Below are 20130 nucleotides of genomic sequence, written 5' to 3' on the forward strand. Positions count from 1 at the left end.
CCTGGTTTTTGGGGTGTTTGGGGCTTTTTTTGGCCTGTTTTGGGTCTGTTTTGAGGCTCTGACCCTGTGCTGACCCTGTGTCCCATAGGAGAAGCAGGACAAGTTGGTTTGGGGGTGGTTTGGCCTGGTTTTGGCCTGTTTTGGGGCTCTGACCCTGTGTTACATAGGAGAAGCAGGACAAGTTGTTTTTGGGTTTGTTTGGGGGTTTTGGAGATGGTTTTGGGGTGGTTTGAGTCTGACCTTGTATCCCTTAGGAGAAGCAGGACAGGATGTTTTTGAGGTGTTTTGGGGCTGTTTTGGGGTTTTGGGGTATTTTTTCTCTTTTTGGTGGATGTTATGGGGCTCTGACCGTGTATCCCACAGCAGAAGCCGGACAAGGTGGTTTTGGGGTGTTTTGGGTTGTTTTCATCCTGGTTTTGGTCTGTTTTGAGGCTCTGACCCTGTATCCTGTAGGAGAAGCAGGACAAGGAGGTTTTGGGGTGGTTTAGGTCCTGTTTTGCTTGTTTTTGACTGTTTTTGGCCTGTTTTGGAGTTCTTTGGGGGCTCTGACCCTTTATCCCATAGTAGAAGAGGACAAAGTCATTTTGGGGTGTTTTGGGTTGTTTGTGGCCTTTTTTTCTGTCTGTTTCTGGGCTCTGACTCTGTATCCCACAGGAGAAACAGGACAAGGTGGTTTTGGGGTGGTTTTAGGGTGGTTTGGGGTGGTTTTGAATCGTTTTGGGTTCTTTTTGTCCTGTTTTAGGGCTGTGTTGGGGTTCTGACCCTGTGTCCCATAGGAGAAGCAAAATAAGGTGGCCTTGGGGTGTGTTTTGGGGTGTTTTGGGTTGTTTTTGGCCTGGTTTTGGTCTGTTTTGGGGCTCTGACCCTGTATCCGGAAGGAGAAGGTGATTTGGGGTGGTTTAGGGGTGGTTTGGAATGGTTTTGTGTTTTGTCCTGTTTTCGGTCTGTTTTTGGGTTCTGACCCTGTGTCCCAGCGGAGAACAGGAAAATGTGACCTTGGGGTCATTTTTGGTGTGCTTTGGGTGTGTTTCGGGGCTCTGACTTTGTATCCTACAGGAGAAGCAGGACAAGGTGATTTTGGGCTGGTTTTGGCCTGTTTTGGGGTTTACTTTGTGTATTTTGGGCTGGTTTTCACTTGTTTTGGGGCTGTTTTGGAGCTGTTTGGGGGCTCTGACCCTGTATCCCACAGCAGAAGCAGGACAAGCAAACCACCATAGGGGTGGTTTTGGGGTGTTTTTGGTTGTTTTTGGCGTTTTTTAGGGCTGTTTTGCAGCTCTGACCCTGTATCCCATACGAGAAGCAGGACAAGGTGGTTTTGGATTGTTTTGGGTTGTTGTTGGCCTGTTTTGGAGGTGTTTGGGGACTCTGACTTTGTATCCCATAGGAGAAGCAGGACAGGGTGGTTCTGGAGTGGTTTTGGGGTGTTTTGGGTTGTTGTTGGCCTGTTTTGGAGGTGTTTCGGGGTTCTGACCCTGTATCCCATAGGAGAAGCAGGACAATGTGGTTTTGAGGATGTTTTGTCCTGATTTTGGGATGTTTTGGGGCTCTGACCCTGTATCCCAAAGGAGAAGGAGGACAATGTGGCTTTAGGGTGGTTTTGGGGGTGTTTTGGGGCTGTTTCTGTGTTCTGACCTTGTGTCCCATAGGAGAAGCAGGACAAGGTGGCCTTGGGGTGGTTTTTGTGGTGTTTTGAGGCAGTTTTGGGTCTTTTTGGGGCTCTGACCCTCTATTCCAAAGGAGAAGCAGGACAAGGTGGTTTTGGAGTGGTTTTGTCCTGTTTTTGGGGTGTTTTGGGGTCTGACCCTGTATCCCATAGAAGAAGGAGGACAGGGTGGTTTTTGGGTATTTTGGGGCTGTTTTAGTGGTTTTGGAATGTTTTTTTCTCTTTTTGGGGGCTCTGACCCTGTATCCTATAGCAGAAGCAGGACAAGGTGGTTTTGGGCTGAGTTTTGGGGTGTTTAGGGTTGTTTTTGTCCTGTTTTTGGTCTGTTTTGAGGCTCTGACCCTGTATCCCAATGGAGAAGTAGGACAAGGAGGTTTTGGAGTGTTTTGGGCCTCTTTTGGTGGGTTTTGAGTGTTTTTGGCCTGTTTTGGGTCTGTTTGGGGCCTCTGACCCTGTATCCCATAGGAGAAGCAAGACAAGGTGAGTTTGGTGTGGTTTTGGCCTGTTTTGGAGTTTGCTATGTGTTTTTTGGGCTGGTTTTTGCCTGGTTTTTGTTATGTTTTGTGGCTGTTTTGGGTCTGTTTTGTGGCTCTGACCCCGTAGCCACAGGAGAAGCAGGACACAGTGATTTTGGGGTGGTTTTGTCCTGTTTTGGGGGTGTTTTGGGGCTGTTTTGAGGCTCTGACCCTGTATCTCCTCGGAGAAGCAGGACAAGTTAGTTTTGGGGTGTTTTGGGGCTGGTTTTAGAATCACAGAATTATAGAATAGTTAGTGTTTGAAAGGACAAGATCATCCCGTTCCTACCCCCCTGCCATGGGCAGGGACACCTCACATTAAACCATGGCACCCAAGGCCTCGTCCAACCTGGTCTTGAACACTGCCACGGATGGAGCATTCACAACCTCCCCGGGCAACCCATTCCAGTGCCTCACCACCCTAACAGGAAAGAATTTCCTCCTTAGATCCAATCTAATCTTCCCCTGTTTCAGTTTTAAGCTGTTACCCCTTGTCCTGTCACTACAGTCCCTAATGAAGAGTCCCTCCCCAGCATCCCTATAGGCCCCCTTCAGATACTGGAAGGCTGCTATGAGGTCTCCACGCAGCCTTCTCTTCTCCAGGCTGAACAGCCTCAACTTCCTCAGCCTGTCTTCATACGGGAGGTGCTCCAGTCCCTGATCATCCTCGTGGCCTCCTCTGGTCTTGTTCCAACAGTTCCATGTCCTTTTTTTATTGAGGACACCAGAACTGCACGCAGTGCTCCAGGTGAGGTCTCACCAGAGCAGAGCAGAGGGGCAGGATCACCTCCTTCGACCTGCTGGTCACGCTCCTTTTGATGCAGCCCAGGATACGGTTGGCTTTGTGGGCTGCGAACGCACACTGAAGCAGGCTCATGTTCATTTTCTCATCAACCAACACCCCCAAGTCCTTCTCCGCAGGGCTGCTCTGAATCTCTTCTCTGCCCAACCCGTAGCTGTGCCTGGGATTGCTCCGACCCAGGTGTAGGACCTTGCACTTGGCATGGTTAAACTCCATGAGGTTGGCATCAGCCCACCTCACAAGCGTGTCGAGGTCCCTCTGGATGGCATTCCTTCCCTCCAGGGTATCAACCCAACCACACAGCTCGGTGTCATCGGCAAACTTGCTGAGGGCGCACTCAATCCCACTGTCCATGGCAGCGACAAAGATGTTGAACAAGACCGGTCCCAGCACCGATCCCTGAGGGACACCACTCGTTACTGGTCTCCAGCCGGACATTGAGCCATTGACCACAACTCTTTGCATGCAGCCATCCAGCCAGTTCTTTATCCACCGAGTGGTCCATCCATCAAATTGATGTCTCTCCAATTTAGAGACAAGGATGTCATGTGGGACAGTGTCGAACGCTTTGCACAAGTCCAGGTAGATGCCATCAACTGCTCTACCCCTGTCCATCAGTTCTGTAGCCCCATCATAGAAGGCCACCACATTGGTCAGGCAGGATTTCCCCTCAGTGAAGCCCTGCTGGCTGTCACCAAGCACCTTGTTGACTTTCATGTGCCTTAGCATGCCTTCCAGGAGAATCTCCTCCAAGATGTTGCCAGGCACAGAGGTGAGGCTGACTGCTCTGTAATTCCCCAGGTCATCCATTTTCCCCTTCTTGAAAATGGGGGTTATATTTCCCTTTTTCCAGTCATCGGGAACTTCACCTGAGTGCCATGATTTCTCAAATATGACGGCCAGCGGCTTCGCAACTTCATTCTCCAGCTCCTTCAGGACCCGCGGATGGATCTCATCCGGACCCACGGACTTGTGCACGTTCAGATTTTTAGGATGGTCTCAAACCGGTTCCTCTCCTGCAGTGGGCGCAAGGTCTTCATTCTCACAGTCCCTGCGTCTGCCTTCCAAGACTCGGGTGGTGCGGTCAGAGCCTTGGCCAGTGAAGACTGAGGCAAAGAAGTCATTCAGAACCTCAGCCTTCTCCAAATCCTGTGTAGCCAGTTCTCCTGAGAGCTTCCTGAGTCTGTTTTTTATTTGCTACGTACCTGAAGAATTCCTTCCAGTTTTCCTTAACTTCCCTAGCCTATTTTAATTCTAACTGGGCCTCAGCTTTTCTAACCTGGTCCCTAGCTTCCTGGACAAATTGTTCCTCAGCTCCATCTAAACCTCCTCTGGTGCAGCTTGAGGCCGTCTCCTCTTGTCCCATCCCTTGTTCCTTGGGAGCAGAGCCCAGCCCCTCTTGGCTCCATCCTACTGTCAGGCACTTGTAGGGAGCGATCAGGTCCCCCCTGAGCCTTCTCTTCTCCAGACTGAACCCCCCAGGTCCCTCAGCCCTTCCCCATCACCCCTGTGCTCCAGGCCCTGCACCAGCTCCGCTGCCCTTCTCTGGCCCCCCTCCAGCACCTCAATGCCTCTCTTGTAGTGAAGGACCCAGAATTGAACCCAGGATTCGAGGTGCGGCCTCAGCAGTGCTCAGTGCAGGGGCACAACCACTGCCCCGGCCCTGCTGCCGCACTGGTGCTGATCCAGGCCAGGATGCTGGGAGCTTCCTGGCTGCCTGGGCACAAGCTGCTCATGTTCGGCTCCATCAATCAGCACCCCCAGCTCCTTTCCCATGAGCAGTTTTCAGCCCCTCTTCCCCAAACCTGGAGCATTGCAGGGGGTTGTTGTGGCCCAAGCGCAGGACCCTGCACTTTGCCTTCTTGACCCTCAACACATTGGCCACAGCCCATGGATCCAGCCTGTCCAGATCCCTCTGCAGAGCTTCCTACCCTCCATCCCCCACCACACCTCCTTGGTCTTTTGGTGGGACATCCCAAATTAGGCAATCCCCACTCTGGGGCTGGCCCCCCCAACTCCCTGATACCAGAGACGGGGGAGCTGGGGTGCCCCATGAGGTGTGGTTTGGGAGCAACAAGAAGCAATTTGGGGCTGGGTGGCATTGGAGGGGGGGAGCAGCTTTTCTGGGGTACCCTCAGTTGGGGGTGGGTGTTTGGTGGGGCCCCTCCAGGATTTTGGGGCCCTGGGTTCATCTGGGGGGGGGCAGAGTGATGGAAGAGTGTGGGTGACTTTTGTGCTGCCCCAGGCCCCCACTTGGGGGTCCTGCCTGCTTTTGTGCTGCTTCAGGGAGATTTGGGGTTACCCTAGGATTTAGGGGGCACCACGATTGCTTTGGGTGCTTCCAGGGCCCTTTAGGGTGCAGCGTGGTTTTGGTTTGCCCCTTCATTGCGGTGCCCCTTTTGGGGGATCCACCCCCTCTGGCCCACTTCATTCACTACTGAACCAAAAGCAATGTTGGGGTCCCCCCAGTGTGTTCACATCTTGATGGGCCCCCAGGGCAGGTGTTGGGGGAACACCACTTTTTGGGACACCCCTTTTTTAGCAAGTCTGTGCCACTGTGCTGAGCCGGGGCGGCTTTGGAGCTGTGGGCTTTGGGTTTGGGGGGATGCAGGGAGGATTCTGGGATTCAGGCTGGTCCCCAAAACTCTTCAGGATGGCTCAGTTTTCTGAGGGACTCCCCGTCTACCAAGAATGGGGGGTCCATCAATCCCAGGGCAGCCGATTCTCATTGAATGCCCTAAGGAGCCCCGCTGACACAAGCAGAAGGAATTTGGGTGTTCTGAGGGATTTGAGGGTTCAAGGAACATTTTGAGGTTCGGGGGGGGTCCCCAAAACACGCTGTAGGAGGCACAACATATTGGGAGATCTCCCATGTTCCTGGGTCCCAGGGCACCCTGAGTCGCTTTTGGGTGAGCAACATTCCCTCAGGGCGGAGATGCATTGAGGGGAAGAGTTTGGGGGTTCAGAGGGGATTTCGGCATTGGGGGAGGTGATGCAGGGATTTGGGGAACAGCCAGTGTCCCAGAACTAGGGGTTACATTTGACCCAAAGTACCCTGACTCTTCAGTGCCCCTGTTGGCCCATGGCAGTAAATGGGGGGGATCTGGGCTTCAGAAGGGAACTGGAGGTTTAGGGGGATTAGGAGGTTCATGGGAATGTGCTCAAGCTCTGTAGGGGACAGAGTAATTTGGGGGACCAATGGAGGCTTCAAACAGGGGCTACATCCAAGAGATCACCCACAGATCACTGGGGAGGTGGAAACATGAGATATGGGGGACCCTGCCAGATTTTGTGGGTGCACCTGGGGGAGTCCCCCTAAATCATACATGTAAGGATGCTGGCGATGAGCTCATCCCTCTGCCCGGGGCGGGGAATGCAACTAAGGGGTGTTCCTGGGAGCTGGGGTGACCCTTTCACTCCCCCAGGCTCTGACAGGGAGGTGGAAGTTCCCCTGCCCTGACACCTTCTCAGCACCTCTGACACCAGCAGCTCCTGCACACAGAAGGCTCCTGCTTTTCCCCCAGCACCTCTGCAGGCAGAGGGGAGCTCCAAGCACATGAACAAACCCAGTGCCTCCTCCTCACCCATCCATCCCCTGCTCCTACAGCTGGGATGGCACCAGCTCATCTCCTGACAGCTTCTCCTCCCTTCACAGCACGCACCCACAATGTGTTTGAGGCCAACACTAAAACAGGATTGCAAAGTCAAAGAACATGGACCTGGATGCGCAGGGCAGCCCCGGGAGATGCAGCCTCCCGAGGGAGGGGAGGGCTCTCCTCTGCACTGGTTACTGCAGGGCTCTCCCTCCTTAAAGAGCCCACGCTCACCGTGGGGGCCCCGTCACAATGGGCAAATCCACAGCGACCGCCACGGCTTTGGGATGGCGGCAGCATCGTGCCCATGGCCACTGGGCACCCAGGGGTGCTCCGGGAGTCACCACGGGGCGACCAGCCTCTGCTCTCTGCTGCCAGAGCTGCAGACTCAGTCTCAGTGGGAGAAAAACCTCCAGGCCCTGCAGCCAGCCACATTGTGCTCCCCCGCACGCTCGCAGCATTCTTCATCCCGCAACCCCACAATACAGGGATGGCTCCATCCCATCAAGTGCTTCCTTTTATTTCAATCCGCATGAAAAACAAACCAGATTCCTGTGTTCCCTACACTGTGCACTATTAACTGTGAGCACAAATCCCACCGACTCAACATGCGGTCCCACGGCCCGACCCGACAGCGCAGACCGTCTGGGCCAGCTCCCCGTGCCCCAGCTCCAGACAAGACCGCCCTGTGGAAAACAACCCTCAGCTGCAGGTTGAGAATCTGTCCATGGCAGGGAAACGGCAGCGACCACAACTACGGCCACAGGGAGCTGGGGAGCAGGAACCGCTCCGCACCTCCGCCAGGCTGCTGACAGAACGCTACGGACCCGGGACAGGCACAGGACACACACGGAGGGAAGGACCCACGTGGAAAACCTGGCAATCAGCAGCTGAAGGAGCAAGGCACGGGTTGGAAACCTGCAGGAATTATGAAGAGAGAAATAACTCACCCACCAGCCAGAGCTCTTGAAAAAAACAAGAACAAAGTCATGAAAATAAGTGAAAAACCAAACCTGGAGCAACAACAGAAAAGGTAAAATCTTCCATCACTAAAATCACTATTAAGAGCTGTACAGCAAACTTTGCTCCTGTACAACTGTTGTGGTTTAAAAGGGACAGAGCATAAAACTAAACAGGGGAAAGGAAAATGCTAACCAGCAGTGACGCCCGATGTAATTGCTCAGCACCCACTGAGCGATACCCAGCCTGACCCAATCCCATCCCTTCTGGGTGACTCCCTGTAGTTTCTATACTGGACATGACGTGCTGTGGGATGGAATACCCCTTTGGCTAGTCTGGGTCAGGTGTCCTGTCTGCTTCCTCCCAGCTTCTTGTGTCCCTCCTCACTGCAGAGCGTGAGAGACTGAAAAGTCCTTGATCAGGGTAAGTGCTACTGAGCAACAACTGAACCATCAGTGTGTTACCAGTGTTAATTGCCACAATAAAGCCAGAACACAGCACTGCACCAGCTACAGGGTAGGGAATTAATTCTATCCCAGCCAAAACACCACCCAGGGGATAGGAGCTCAACCCCGAGGCCAGCACCAGCCCTGCTGCCTGACCAGGGGATGGGAGCTCAGCCCTGAGGCCAGCAGCAGCCCTGCTGCCTGACCAGGGGATGGGAGCTCGGCCCTGAGGCCAGCAGCAGCCCTGCTGCCTGACCAGGGGATGGGAGCTCAGCCCTGAGGCCAGCAGCAGCCCTGCTGCCTGACCAGGGGATGGGAGCTCAGCCCTGAGGCCAGCACCAGTCCTGCTGCCTGCCCAGGCAGCCTTGAAACCCTTCACACCAAGTAACTGCTCCAGTTCCCAAGACAAGCCAGGGCTGCAGCAACCAGAGGAACTGTGGGTGCCTCTGGAACAGGGACTCCCAGGCAGAGGTTGGAAGCTCCCCACAAACCCTGGAGCCATCGTGCAGGGTTGATGCAGGGGTTCTGTGGCCTTGCACACCTTAACATGGGGTGTTCCAGAATCAGCCACCCCTGTGGTCCCCATGTTCCCATAGTCACTGTGATGTCTGTGTCCCCATGGTCTCCCTGTGACCCACCATGTCCCTACGGTCACCATGTCCCCAGCGTGTCCCCGTGGTCACTGTGTTGTAACCTTAAATCTTACACTAACAACAGTGTGTGTGCCTTTAGCATAGGAGAATAGGCCAAATTGTTCTACCTTACTAACGTGTAGAGAGAAAGGAAGGTTTGGCTGATGGGGGAAGGAACATCATGGGACTGGTAACACCTAAGGAGACAGTAAATAAGACCACGGATGCCAGCCTTCAAGACAGCAGAGCGGTGCCCAGCGTGGGGCGAGACCGGAACAGAGCAGAAGCAAGGACATAGCAACTGCTAACTGGGCACTAGGACCTTGCGAGCTTGAGCAAGCACTGAGGTCATTCAGTAAACACAGTGAGGAAGACTATCGGTGCCCACCAAAGACCCCACTCAGCAAGAAAGCGTATGCATAATTAGGATGCAAATATTAGAACCAGTTGCTGGAAAAGCTGTGAATATGCATGAGTATGTTAAATATAGAGCTGCTGTCGGCAAGTACCAGGTGTGCTCACCCTTGTGAAAGGATTCGTGTGCGCGCCCAGCGCTGCAATAAAGAATGCTGCTTTCTGAAAGTCCAAATTGAGCCTTAGAGAGTTTCTCTGACCGACTTTTAGGGTAACAATTTGGCGCCTGAACAGGGACACTCAGCCGTGTTTCCCATGGATCCAGGGAGTCCCTGGGACCTTCACGCTGGCATCGGGGGAGTTTGCCTGAAGGACCAACGCGGGACCTCGGGGAGACCCCGATTTAATGTCTTTAAAAAGGCATTCTTTTTGGCCCCTTTCCACGTAAGGCAGAGAGGGACGCCCTGCGCGGTGGGTAAAAGGCAGTTTAGTTTTGGTTGTCTGGACTTTGGTATTTGGTGGAGGTCAGGATCATGGGTACCACTGCCTCCAAAGGGGGGTTTGAAGAAATCCCCACTGGGTTGCATTTCACAACACTGCAAACAAATCGGTGAACCTCTGCGTAGTTCAGTCACTCGGGAGACCGGAACAAAGCGGTGGAGCCCCGAGGGGTTCGGTTACTCAGGAGACTCCGGTAAAATACTGTCACATGTCATTCTTGAGACGAGAAGGAAAGTGGGATGAAGTAGATTATGCAGAAATGTTTTTTACTTTGAGATATCATCTGGAACAGCAAAAGGATTGCAGTTTTCATTTTGCACTCCAGGACCTGTCAGTATTGTCCTTGGAGAAAGACAGTAAAATTTCCTTAAATGCTATTGGTCTTTGTGCACCACAGGGCAGTTATGCACTAAACATCTGAGGAATGTGGAGGAGGATTTGGATTTGATGGTAGGCCCCTGGAGAAGGGGTATTGTGAATAATGGGGCTGAAGGTGCTGACAATGAGGATCAAGCACAAGCACCAGCACAGGCACCTGAGATATAGGGGGGTCAGGCTGAAGGATTTTGCCTTACAGCAAGGCAAACTAGGGGAAAATGAGGCGAAACTGTGATTGCACCTTTAAGACAAGCTGTGCGCAATGATGGTCTGCTCATGATGAAGATTCCCTTCACCATTATAGATTTGAAGAGTTGGAAACAAGTGGCTGGTAATTACACATCATGCTTTCAGAGTGTTGACAGAAATACGATTATTCCTACAGCTCGGACCGCAGTAGAGCAACAAATAACAGCAGGCACAGCGATAGGTACAGTGAATCTTCACATTCCTAGCCCCAATCCTAACTGGGACAGGCAAGCTTTGAAACAATATCAGAGGTAGATTTCAGTCAGTACTAGGAATGCGGTCCCCAAGGCAGTGAGCTGGTCTAAGCTATATGAAATAAAGCAAGATGTAAATGAATCAACTGCTGGATTCATGGGAAGATTAAAAGAGGTGATGTCTAAATATACTAATATTGATCCTGAATCAGAGGAAGGAAGGAAAGAGGCCAGTTAACAAAAAGTCAATCGATGGAAGACATAAGGAAAAAGGTACAAAAGCTTAAGGGGGAGGACCAATGTGATTTGGTAAAAATAATGGATGTGGCTTTGGAGACTTATCACAATCGGACCAATATTGCTCTGGTGCAAGTTCTCTGCAATGGTTCAAATGGTTCAATGGTACTGGGGAGGGCTTTCAGTCCCTGATTATTAATATATATATTATTGATAGAATTAATATAATTATTAATATAATACAATATTGCGTTTTGTGGGTTATAGTGTGTCAGGTTTCAACTAGGAATCTGTTAATATATATGCGGGAGCATAAGATAAGCTCCAGAGTAAAACTGGAATCTTTAGGGGAAAGAAAAGAGAGAAAAATTGCTGCCTGTAGCTATCCCCCAAGAAAGGGAGGGGAGGAAACAAGGATTACATGGAAAGGTTTGTGAACAGACTCCACAGGTTGCACTCAAAGGGAAAATGCCCTCAGAATCAAAATAAACACCGGAGATTTAGTGGAACGTCAGGACAGGCAGAGAGAATTATTACTTTAGAGGAAGAGTGAGGAGGAGCGGGGGAAGATTTGAATCCCAGCCCAGCAGAGCCCCTGACTACAGTTAGGTTGGGGAATGAGAAGGTAAAAGTTCTCGTAGAAACAGAAACTACTTATTCTGTTATAAATACTTGTAAAGGGCAATTAAGCAAACAAACAGCTTCAGGCACTGGTGCCACAGGTGGACAGGAACCCAGCCTTCCTTTACATTTGAGAAACTGGCAAACAGATGTTGACCCATAAATTCCTTTGCATGCCTGAGTGCCCTGTGCTGCTATTGGATAGAGATACACTGAGTAAATTACATGCAGCAATTAGGGTTAAAGAAAGAAAATTCAGGTACATGTTCCTGATGAAAAGGCTGTGGAGGCCTGAGTTTTTATGTTACAGAAACCAGGTACTGAGCCGCATATCCCAGAGGAAGCGGGTGTATCTGCAAATATGGGCTGCCAGAGCACCAGGACAATCACGAGATGCAGCAGCAGTAACTATTCTTCTAAAACCAAACATCACACTGCTAAGACAGAAACAGTATCCTATAAAACTGGAAGCAAGAAAAGAACTAGAGCCTCTAACAGAAAAATGTATTGAATACATTGGGACAAAAATGGTCTGTATTTGTACTTCACATGCTAATAACCATTCTGGAACAGAAAAGTAGTCAGGGGCTTTCCCCAGGCAGGCTGCGCTTCTATGACAAGAGGACGTAGAGTTGAAAGTATCAAACCTTTAGAACCAGCAGTGGTTTTGACAACAGATCAGAAGCAGGAGAGCTGACTCACAACTGTTTACAGACCATAACATAATAGAGCTAAACCAAACATAAGAGACACTAAAGCCCTGCATTCCTCCTCCCCCAACACATCAGCACAGAAAGCTGAGCTGGTGGTGCTACTGAGACTTCTGAAATTGTCAGAAAGTCAAAATTTGCTTTTAAGGCACATCAGTTTGATAACACTCCAGTGAATATCGGTAATGACATTGCTGACAAAGCAGCCAAAGAAGCTGTGGGTGGGGACCTTTCATTAATATTGCCTCATCAGTATCAGAGCTTGGATAATGAAGTTCCAAGTTATCAAACAGAGGATGGAAAATTACCTAGTCTTAGGAGCCAAGAAACACGATGAAGGATGGTGGGTTACCAAACCCACTTACCAAACAGGCAAGTAATAGCTGCCCAACCTCTTATGAGAAGAAAACCACCAGGCAACACAAGGGGGAACAGAATTAATGACTGAGGCTTTAAAGCTCCAAGTTCTGAGTATGCAAATGACTGGAATTATAAAAGTGTTATAAAGAAGTGTGAACCTCGTTTACGATGCTAAGAGGCCCCCCACCTGGAACAACAAAGGCAATTGTCCACAAGACTACTGGCAAGTGGACTTTACAGAACTGCCACAGCGTTACAGGCTCAGACATATATATGTGTGTGTGTGTGTGTGTGTGTGTCTTAGTTTTTCTGAATGACTTTAACGGTAACATATGTATTATCATTACAAATTATACACACTAACATAAATGCTTTTAAGCCCGGTGGGCCCTGACACCTTCTCATCTCCTCTGACACCAGCAGCTCCTGCACACAGACGGCTCCTGCTTTGCACCCACAATGTGTTTGAGGCCAACACTAAAACAGGATTGCAAAGTCAAAGAACACGTACCTGGATGCGCAGGGCAGCCACGGGAGATGCAGCCTCCTGAGAGAGGGGTCTCTTCTGCAAGGCTCTCGCTCCTTAAAGAGCCCACGCTCACCGTGGGGGCCCCGTCACAACGGGCAAATCCACAGCGACCCCCACGTCTTGGTGATGGCGGCAGCATCGTGCCCATGGCCACTGGGCACCCAGGGGTTGGGACTGGGTGAGCTTTAAGGTCCCTTCCACCCCAAACCAGGCTGTGACTGCGTGACTGCAAAACACGATCCCCATTTGGCTGCAGAAGAGCTCTCAGCACCGAGTCAGGCCCAGGATCAGGGGCAGACATTTGTGCAGAACATCCTGTCTCTGCTGCTGGCCTCGGCAGAGGCCCCTGCAGCCCCCTGAGGGCAGGTCAGGCCTGGAGAACAGCCAGGATGGAGGGCAGCACCGCCACCTCCTCTGAAGGAAGCCCAAGGGCTGAGGCTCTGCAGTCTCTCCTTTCCTTTCCTTTCCTCCTTTTCCTTTTCCTTTTCCTTTCCTTTCCTTTCCCTGCACCACCCTTGGCTTTCAGCCCCACAGCAGAGCCCTTCTGCAGCCGCTTCTCAGCTCTCGTTGCTCGCTGGCAGCTGCCCGAGGCAGTTGTGCCTCTGCCGGAGCCAGAGCAACGGCCCAGCCCGTGCTGCGCTGTGTGGGGCGCTCCGATGGCACCATCGAGTGAGTGCAGGGCTCGGCAGCGCTGGCAGGAGCAGAGCTGTGGGGCCTGACCCTGCTCCCGGGGCAGACGCGGGTGAGCTCCAGCCCTCGACAGGATCCTCCGCCTGCACCGCCGCCATGACAGCGGGCGGCGCGGGGGGATGACGTCAGAGCCGGCGCCACGGAGGGGATGGCGGGAAGGGGCCGGGCGCGCCGAGACTGGGGAGGGCCGGGGGGGGGGGGGGGGGGGGGGGAATGTGGAAAGGAAAACGTGGGATGGGAGCGGGATGGGAACGGGATGGGAGTGGGATGGAAGAGGGATGGGAACGGGATGGGAGAGGGATGGGAGAGGGATGGTGATGCGCGGATAAACTCCACAACTCGTTAAAAGTTGTAAAGTAGGAATGCTTTTATTCAGCGCTGAGACGCACGGGGATAATTCCTCAAAGTCATGCGTACCTCAGTGTTGTTTCCCTCTACATTTATCCTCTAAAGTTATACATATTCATAAGGTTGCACAACACGCCTATACATATTCATATCCTATCCCCGCTTCGTATTATAATGAGCCAGAAGGTCCTCTGCGCCTGCGCATCACCCCCTCTGGTCATGGGCAGGGGTCTCAAGATGAAGTAACTGAGTCTTCCTCCTGTGGGTAGGGGTCTTCAAGATGAAGTAAATGAGTCTTCCTCTCCTTGCACTTTTCACCTTTCAGTCTTCACATATGGCCTTAGGGTTTGGCCCGGTATCCCAGCCATAAACCATCTGCTTCTCCCCTTGTTAGTAGATTCAGGCGTCTGCTTTTCCTTATCAATAGCTGCTTATCAAAAGGACCAAGTGTCTGCTTTTCCTTATCAATAGCTGCTTATCAAAAGGACCAGGTGTCTGCTTTTCCTTATCAATAGGACCAGGTGCCTTTGTTCTGCTTAGCAGGCATTTACAACAGACAATACTTTTGTTTAAGCAAGCAAATTCCTCTAACCCCCTTGTACAACCCCCTTGTACAATATCCCTGTACTACCCCCCTGTACATTGGTCAACCCTCTGTATCAATGGGAACGGGATGGGAGCGGGATGGGAACGGGATGGGAGTGGGATGAGAGCGGGATGGGAACGGGATGGGAACGAGATGGAGCGGGATGGCAGCGGGATGGGAGCGGGATGGGAACGGGACAGAGTTGGGATGGGAACGAGATGGAGCGGGATGGGAGCGGGATGGGAACGGGACAGAGTCGGGATGGGAACGGGATGGGAGCCGAGATGGGAGCGGGATGGGAAGGGGATGGAGCGGGATGGGAACGAGATGGGAGCGGGATGGGAGTGGGATGGAAACGGGATGGGAGCGGGATGGGAACGGGATGGAGCCGGGATGGGAGCAGGATGGGAACGGGATGGGGCCGGGATGGGAACGAGATGGAGCGGGATGGGAGTGGGATGGAAACGGGATGGGAGCGGGATGGGAACGGGATGGAGCCGGGATGGGGCCGGGATGGGAACGGGATGGAGCGGGATGGGAACAGGATGGGAGTGGGATGGGGCCGGGATGGGAAAGAGATGGAGCGGGATGGGAGCGGGATGGAGCTGGGATGGCAGCGGGATGGAGCCGGGATGGGAGGGATGTGGAAAGGAAAACGTAGGATGGGAGCGGGATGGGAGCGGGATGGGAGCGGGATGGGAGGGGGATGGGAGTGGGATGGGGCCGGGATGGGAACGGGATGGAGCGGGATGGGAACGGTATGGGAACGGGATGGGAGCGGGATGGGAGCGGGATAGGAGCGGGGTGGGAACGGGATGGGAGCGGGATGGGAGCGGGATAGGAGCGGGGTGGGAACGGGGTGGGAGCGGGATGGGAACGGGATGGGAGCGGGATGGGAGCGGGATGGGAGTGGGATGGGAGCGGGGTGGGAGCGGGATGGGAGCGGGGTGGGAACGGGGTGGGAGCGGGGTGGGAGGGCGATGGGAGTGGGATGGGGCCGGGATGGGAACAGGATGGGAACGGGATGGGAGCGGGATGGGAACGGGATGGGAGCGGGATTGGAGCGGGGTGGGAACGGGATGGAGCCGGGATGGGAACGGGATGGAGCGGGATGGGAGCGGGATGGAGCTGGGATGGCAGCGGGATGGAGCCAGGATGGGAACAGGGTGGGAACGAGATGGAGTGGGATGGGAACGGGATGGGAACGGGATGGGAGCGGGATGGGAGCGGGGTGGGAACGGGGTGGGAGTGGGATGGGAACGGGATGGGAACGGGATGGGAGCGGGGCGGGAACGGGGTGGGAGCGGGATGGGAACGGGATGGGAACGGGATGGGAGCAGGATGGGAGCGGGATGGGAGCGGGATGGAGCTGGGATGGGAACGGGATGGAGCCAGGATGGGAACAGGATGGGAACGAGATGGAGTGGGATGGGAACGGGATGGGACCGGGATGGGACCGGGATGGAGCGGGATGGGAACGGGATGGGAGCGGGATGGAGTCGGGATGGGAATGGGATGGGAATGGGATGGCAATGGGATGGGAGCGGGGTTGGAGCGGGATGGGAGCGGGGTAGGAGCGATATTGGAACGGGATGGGAACGGGATGGGAACGGGATGGAGCGGCGGGATGGGAACGGGATGGGAGCGGGATGGAAGCGGGATGGGAGCTGGATGGGAGTGGGATGGGAACAGGATGGAGCCGGGATGGGACCGGGATGGAGCCGGGATGGGAGCAGGATGGGAACGGGATGGAGCTGGGATGGGAGCGGGATGGGAACGGGATGGGAGCGGGATGGAGCGGGATGGGAGCGGGATGGGAATGGGATGGGAACGGGATGGGAACGGGATGGGAACGGGATGGAGCGGGATGGGAACGGGATGGGAGCAGGATGGAGTCGGGGTGGCAATGGGATGGCAATGGGATGGGAGCGGGATGGGAGCGGGGTAGGAGCAGGATTGGAACGGGATGGGAACGGGATGGAGTGGCGGGATGGGAACGGGATGGGAGCGGGATGGAGTGGCGGGATGGGAGCTGGATGGGAGTGGGATGGGAACGGGATGGAGCCGGGATGGGAGTGGGATGGGAACAGGATGGAGCCGGGATGGGACCAGGATGGGACCAGGATGGAGCCGGGCTCTGAGTGGGATGGGAACGGGATGGAGCTGGGATGGGAGCGGGATGGGAACGGGATGGGAGCGGGATGGGAATGGGATGGGAACAGGATGGGAGCGGGATGGAGTGGGATGGGAGCGGGATGGGAATGGGATGGGAACGGGATGGGAACGGGATGGGAACGGGATGGAGCGGGGCAGTGAGGGGCAGTTGTGGGTGTTGGGGATCACTTGGGGAGCACATGGGGCAGTTGTGGGTCTGGGGCTGACTGGGGTGTCAGCTGGGAAACAGTTGTAGGTCAGGGAGATCTCTTGTGGGGACGTTGTGGGTCTGGGGAGTCACTTGGGGGTCACTTGGGAGGCAGGTTTGGGTCTGGGGAGCCACTTGGGGGTCACTTGGGAGGCAGGTTTGGGTCTGGGGAATCACTGGGGTGTCATTTGGGAGGCAGTTGTGGGTCCGGGAGGCCACTAGGGGGGCAATTTTAGGGCTGAGGGGATCATTTGGGGGCAGTTATGGCTCTGGGGGTCACTGGGTGAACACTTGGGGGGAGAGGTAGGTCTGCGAGCTCTCTTGGGGGGCAGGTGTGTGTCTGGGGTGTCACTTGGGGGCAGTTGTGTGTCTGGGGGGTCACTTAAGGGCAGTTGTGGGTCTGGGGGGTCACTTGGGGGGCAGTTGTGGGTCTGAGTGGTCACTCTGGGGGCAGTTGTGGGGCTGTTGTAGGTCTGGGAGATGACTGGAGGGCAGCTCTGGGTCTTTGGGGTCACTTGGAGGGCACTTGTGGGTCTGAGATTTCATTTGGGGGACACCTGGGGAACTGTTTTTGGTCTGGGGGTCACTAGGGGGTCACTTGGGAGCAGTTTTGGGTCCAGGATGTTACTTGAGGGTCACCTGGGGGGCAGTTGTGGGTATGGGGAGTACCCACAGAGCATGAGGTTTGGCTTAGAGAAGCCTCACTGCTCGTCAATGAGGTTGCAGTAGCGGCAGTGTCTGTCTCAGGCCTTGGAGTAGCCCCGTTGCTGTGGCTGGCACTGCAGGAGCTGCTGTGCTTGTTGCAGTGGTTGGAATAGCTGCAGTGTTTATGTCTATTGTTGCCATGTAGTAGCCACTGTCCCAGTCACTGGGGTTGCAGTAGCCACAGGGCTTGTGGCTGGCAATGAGAAGCTGCAGTGCTTGTGGCTTGCACTGGAGAAGCCTCACTGCTTGTTGATGTGGTTGGAATACCTGCAGTGCCCATCACTGGAGTTGTAGTAGCTGCAGCACCTGTCCTTGGCATTGGAGTAACCCATGGGCCTGTCGCCATGGTTGCAGTAGGCACAGTTCTTAGGGCTTGGGTTGGAGAAGCCTCACTGCTCGTCGATGAGGTTGCAGTAGCGGAAGTGTCTGTCTCAGGCATTGGAGTAGCCCCGTTCCTGTGGCTGGCACTGGAGCAGCTGCTGTTCTTGTTGCAGTGGTTGGAATAGCTGCAGTGTTTATGCCTATTGTTGCCATGTAGTAGCCACAGTCCCAGTCACAGGGATTGCAGTAGCTGCAGGTCTTGTGCCTGGCAGTGAGAAGCCACAGTGCTTGTGGCTCGCACTGGAGAAGCCTCACTGCTTGTTGATGTGGTTGCAATACCTGCAGTGCCTGTCTTTGGAGTTGTAGCAGCCGCAGCACCTGTCCTTGGCATTGGAGTAACCCATGTGCCTGCTGCCATGGTTGCAGTAGGCACAGTTCTTAAGGCTTGGGATGGAGAAGCCTCACTGCTTGTCGATGGCGTTGGAGGAGCAGCAGTGTTTGTCACTGGCATTGGAGAAGGCACAGTGCTTCTGGGTAGGGTTGATCTAGGCACTGCGTATGTTGCAGGCCTTAGAGTAGCCCCGTTGCATCTTCCTAGAGTTGGAATAGCTGCAGAGCTTAAAACTGGTGGTGGAGCAACTGCAGTGCTTGTGCCTGGGGTTGAATTAGTCACAGTGCTTGTTGATGGGGCTGGAGTAGCCACAGTGCCTGTCCTTTGCATTCGAGTGGCTGATGTGTCTGTCACGGTACTTTGAGTACCCGCAGAGCATTAGGCTTGGTTTGGAGAAGCCTCACTGCTCGTCAATGAGGTTGCAGTAGCAGCAGTGTCTGTCTCAAGCATTGGAGTAGCCTTATTGTTCTGGCTGGCACTGCAGTAGCTGCTGTGCTTGTTGCAGTGGCTGGAATAGCTGCAGTGTTTATGCCTATCGTTGCCATGTAGTAGCCACTGTCCCGGTCACTGGGGTTGCAGTAGCCGCAGGGCTTGTGGCTGGCAATGAGAAGCCGCAGTGCTTGTGGCTCGCACTGGAGAAGCCTCACTGCTTGTTGATGTGGTTGCAATACCTGCAGTGCCTGTCTTTGGAGATGTAGCAGGCACAGCACCTGTCCTTGGCATTGGAGTAACCCATGTGCCTGCTGCCATGGTTGCAGTAGGCACAGTTCTTAGGGCTTGGGTTGGAGAAGCCTCACTGCTTGTCGATGGCATTGGAGGAGCAGCAGTGTTTGTCAGTGGCGTTGGAGAAGCCACAGTGCTTCTGGGTGGGGTTGATCTAGGCACTGCCTATGGTGTAGGCCTTAGAGTAGCCCCATTGCTCCTTCCTAGAGTTGGAATAGCTGCAGACCTGAAAACTGCTGGTGGAGCAACTGAACTACTTGTGCCTGGGGTTGGATTGTCCAAAGTGCTTCTTGATGGGGCTGGAGTAGCCACAGTGCCTGTCCTTTGCATTCGAGTGGCTGATGTGTCTGTCACGGCACTTGGAGTACCCGCAGTGCATGTGGCTTGGTTTGGAGAAGCCTCACTGCTCATCAATGAGGTTGCAGTAGCGGCAGTGTCTGTCTCAGGCATTGGAGTAGCCCCGTTGCTGTGGCTGGATTAACTGCAGCAGCTGCTGTGCTTGTTGCAGTGGCTGGAATAGCTGCAGTGTTTATGCCTATTGTTGCTATGTAGTAGCATCTGTCCCAGTCACGGGGGTTGCAGTAGCCGCAGGGCTTGTGGATGGCAGTGAGAAGCCGCAGTGCTTGTGGCTCGCACTGGAGAAGCCTCACTGCTTGTTGATGGGTCACTGGTGATGGAGAGGCTGCAGTGGTCGTGCCTGGCACTGGAGTAGCTGTAGTGCTTCTGGTAGGACTTGCAGTAGCCACAGTGTTTGTGCCTGGGGTTGATCTAGCCACTGCAAACGTTGCAGGCCTTAAGAGTAGCGACAGTGCTCCCTCCTAGAGTTGGAATAGCTGCAGAGCTGGAAACTGGTGGTGGAGCAGCTGCAGTGCTTGTGCCTGGGGTTGGATTGTCCAAAGTGCTTCTTGATGGGGCTGGAGTAGCCACAGTGCCTGTCCTTTGCATTCGAGTGGCTGATGTGTCTGTCATGGTACTTTGAGTACCCGCAGTGCATGAGGCTTGGTTTGGAGAAGCCTCACTGCTCGTCAATGAGGTTGCAGTAGCGGCAGTGTCTGTCTCAGGCATTTGAGTAGCCCCGTTGCTGTGGCTGGCACTGCAGCAGCTGCTGTGCTTGTTGCAGTGGCTGGAATAGCTGTAGTGTTTATGCCTATTGTTGCCATGTAGTAGCCACTGTCCCAGTCACCGGGGTTGCAGTAGCCGCAGGGCTTGTGGTTGGCAGTGAGAAGCCGCAGTGCTTGTGGCTCGCACTGGAGAAGCCTC

This window comes from Pezoporus flaviventris, unplaced genomic scaffold (genome assembly GCF_033815535.1).
Source record: "Pezoporus flaviventris isolate CSIRO_AGI_PZ_B2104156 unplaced genomic scaffold, CSIRO_AGI_Pfla_v1 ptg000051l, whole genome shotgun sequence".
NCBI classification, from domain to species: domain Eukaryota; kingdom Metazoa; phylum Chordata; class Aves; order Psittaciformes; family Psittacidae; genus Pezoporus; species Pezoporus flaviventris.